Genomic DNA, 4,035 nt, shown 5'->3' on the forward strand with positions numbered 1-4,035 from the left:
TCCGGGACGCGAACTATGGTCGACTACATGGGAGTCCAGCGACATAGGCATTACGCTAACTGCTGGTTCCTTTTTTGTTTTTTTAATAGACCATAGTTTGATGTATTTTTAACAGCCATCATGCCATGAATTCATAGGAAATAGGTTCTAGTAGCTCAGGCTCCTTTACATTGGTTCTCACAAAATGTCTTTTCTGGGTGGAGCAGACTAGCGCTTCAGTTGAACCCAGGTACCTTTCTCTTTGATTTCCTTCTTTTTCTGATTGTTTTCCTTCACATGTTTTAAGCTATCTCTGCTCTTAGAATGTTTAATATGCTTAATATGTACATTAATTTTCTTGGCAAGCCTCTTCCCTGGTTTGTTTTTTTTTTGGGAGAGATTTTCACTGTAGGGCGCGTGCGCTCGCCAGACAGAGAGAGACATAGAGACAGAAAGCGAGAAATCACCCCCCAGGGGGGATGGTCACGCCGCAATCCCTTCTCCCCCATTCTCCTCTCGAGATCTTGGGCACGCACGCACACGCGCCCGGCGTGAGTTTCAAGCCACTGGGTCCGGGACACGAACCGCGGTCGACTACGTGGGAATCCAGCGACATAGCTATTACGCTAACTGCTGGTTCCCCCTTGTTTGTTTATCACAGTGCCAGCAGCATGCTGGGTAACACATAGACTCTTCTAGTTTTTGGTATGGTAACATTTGTGGGGCGTCCCTTTTGAACAGTGCTGATTTCCTTGATGTCTACAATATCACCTTTCTTGTAGATGAGCATGTATGTTGCCAAAGAAACCACTCCATGTTTTCTAGAAGGCCTAGAGGACGTATATTGGGTTCTTTCCTTTTGTGTTCGTCATTTTGGTTAATTATTGGAAGATAGCAGTTCTGACCAAAAAAAGCCCTAATATATGTCCTCTATTGGATGTTTGAATCATTTTTTTATTTTTGACATGTATACTGATAGTTGGATTTGCATATTTTAAAGCTTTTTCTGCATTTTGGATTATTTCCTTAAAAGTGGAAATATTGTCTTAGAGAATTTGACCATTTTAATGGTGAAAAATTTCATCAGTGACTATTAAGTGCCAACTGTGTGCTAAGTATTGGAGAGACAGTAATAAATAAGACTGTTGAGGTTCTTATTGTCATGGAAGTTGTAGTTCCATGAAAGAAAGAATTTTTAAAAAAGTAATACTGGCCAATTCATAGTTACAAACTTAAGTAATTGCTTTAAAGAAAAGCACAACAGGATGACAGAGAGTTGTAAAAGTTCTAATGTAGGTCAGGGGGTGTGTCAGGAAAGGATTCTTCAAGGAAGAGACATTTAAGCTGAGTGTTAAAGCATTAAAGTATGGTTTACCAGGCCAAAAAGAGAAAGAATAACAGGTGTGAAGATTGAAGAAGAAGGAGAAATGGGGAAGAGGAGAGATAGGTAAATGTTATTGAGGAAAACTGACACAGAAGAACTGAGAGAATACCAGTATGTCAGTGTAGGCAGGGAGAGAGCCAGAGATGTGAAGTGAGTATTTCAGGGCTAAATAATAGACCTTTGCAAACCTTTTAAAAATTGAGGCTCTTGGGACCAGCAGATGGCAAAATGGTTAGGTCACTGGACTCCCATGTAGTCAACCATGGTTCAAATCCTGGTCCGATGGTTTAAAACTCAGACCAGGCATGTGTGCATGTGTGCCCAAATCCCCAGAAGAGAATGGAAGAGAAGGGATCGTGGCATGACCATCCCCTGGGGGCGTGATTTCTCCCTTTCTGTCTCTCTCTGTCTGTCTCTGACTCTTTGGCAGGTGCACATGCCTTGTAGCAAAAGTCTTTCTTAAGGAAAAAAAAAAAAAGAATTGAGGTTCTGGGGGCCAGCACTTGGTGTGGTGCTTAAGGTGCTGGAATTCCACATGGCTGGCCATGGTTTGAGTCTTGGAAATTGCAGCTTGAAAATCACACTGGGCATGTGTATGTATAAGCCCAAAAGCCCTAGAGGAGACTGGAGGAGAAGGGATTGCAATTCAGCCATCACCCTGGGGGCTAATTTCTCACTTTGTCTCTCTCTCTCTGTCTCTGGTGAGTGCACATATCCTATGGCAAAAAACTTAAACAAAACAAAGCAAAACAAAAAAAAAGAAAAGAAAACAAAACAAAACAAAAAACCCAAAACTGAGGTCATTGACCAGCCAGTGACATGGTATTAACCAGCTGGATCCTACATGACTGACTGGGAAATTTGAGTCTGGGATTGGTGTCCTAAAAAAATGCTCAGGGAACATGTGCATGCATGCCCAAAATCCTGAAAAGGAGAGTGGAAGAGAATGGTTCTTGGGACCAGCAGATGATGAAATAGTTAGGTCGCTGAACTCCCACGTGGTCAACTGTGGTTTGAATCCTGGTCCAGTGGTTTAAAACTCATGCCAGACACAGGTGTGTGCGTGCCCAAATCCCCAGAGAATGGAGAAGAAAGGATTGTGGCATGACCACTCCTCAGGGATGTTTTTTCTCACTTCCTTTCTCTCTGGCACATGTGCCCAATGCAAATTGAAAAGAGAGAGAGAGATTCTTGGACTGGTCCCTAGCACAGTTGTTACTAAGCTCTGTGCAAAGGAAACCAGATCCCATAAGGCTATTGGGGTTTGGATCCCTGCACCCATGGGTGGGTGCATACTTGTGCCCAGGTTCCTGATGGGATGGAGAATTGAAAGAGGAAGATTTATGTGACCAGGCCCTGTCTGAAGTGCTTCCTTCTCTCTCTCTCTCACAGCCATGTGCACCATGCATGCATTCTATCATAAATAAAAAAGAGAAAATTTTAAATAAAAGGAATTGAGGTTCTTGCAAAATATATTCTAATATAATGGAATTACATTTCAGATTGGCTTACCGGTTTTCTGTCAACCATACATGAGTGCCTGGTTTGCCTGTTAGCATTGTTAGTCTCATTTATGGAAAAAAAGTTGCTCATGTGATAGTTACTAGTGAGGAAGAATTTTTCCCCATATATTTGTAGTCATCGAGTATTTCATCACTTTTTGACCATCGAGTTCATTTTAATTGCTCATGAAAATATTACTTCTAGGGTTCTTCCACAGGTACTCTAGTAATAGATTGGGAATCATTTGCCTGGAATTTGTGTAAGAGTTTCTTATATGTTCTTCATTGTTAATACTCTGGATAAGAGGCTGATTAAGTCAAGACTGGGTTTCTTTTGGGTTTGTTACTTTATGGTTCATGGGTATATAGATCTGTAGGGTTGGAAATTCAGAAAGAAAACAATAAACTCTGATGCCTTTATTTTTTTTTTTAAGAGCCTGATTATATCACTCTTTCTTGTAAGAAGCAATACAAGTTTCTTATAAGTAGAATTAATTGCTGTTTCTTCTGCATTTGTTTAGCTCATGGTATGCACTCTTATTTAACATTTCACTTTTTTCTAATTTTTAGTTAGGGATTTTCAACTCTGCTTTACTGTAGAGATCTTGAAAGCAGAGACAGTGTCAGTCTAAATCATCCTTGTCTTTGCATCCTGTTGGTGAAGACACTGCTCATAATGACAGTATTTCCTACACAGTGTGAATGAGTTGGGTATCAGTGTTTATGGCTATACACCTTGAGAAGTGAACTTAATGTTCACTACACCTTGAAAAGTGCAAAGCCTTTGTTTATCATGAGGCCAAGGATTAACACATCAATGGTACTGTGTGATTCTTTCATGACTGGGTGGTTCTTCAGCAGTAGGTTGTGGTCACAGGAAATGAAAGCTGTCCAGGACCTGTAGCAACTTGCCTGGGTGTTTGGTTATGTTATCCTTTGGGAGTTTTCACTTTGCCTAACACTAGATATATGTGTCCCGACCCGGGGGCACAGCCAAACAGGTTTCCTGAGTGAAGGAGTGAGAGCCGGGACAAGCAGCGTAGTGTTACAGCACAGAGATGACAGTGTCGTCCGTTTATTGTGGGCAGCACGGTACAGCACAGAGACGAGGCAGTGACGCATCGTCTACTGTGAGCAGCACGGAGACGACGCGGTGTCACAGCTCTTCAG

The sequence above is a fragment of the Tupaia chinensis genome, unplaced genomic scaffold (genome assembly GCF_000334495.1).
Source record: "Tupaia chinensis unplaced genomic scaffold, TupChi_1.0 Scaffold000294_5, whole genome shotgun sequence".
Lineage (NCBI taxonomy): Eukaryota > Metazoa > Chordata > Mammalia > Scandentia > Tupaiidae > Tupaia > Tupaia belangeri.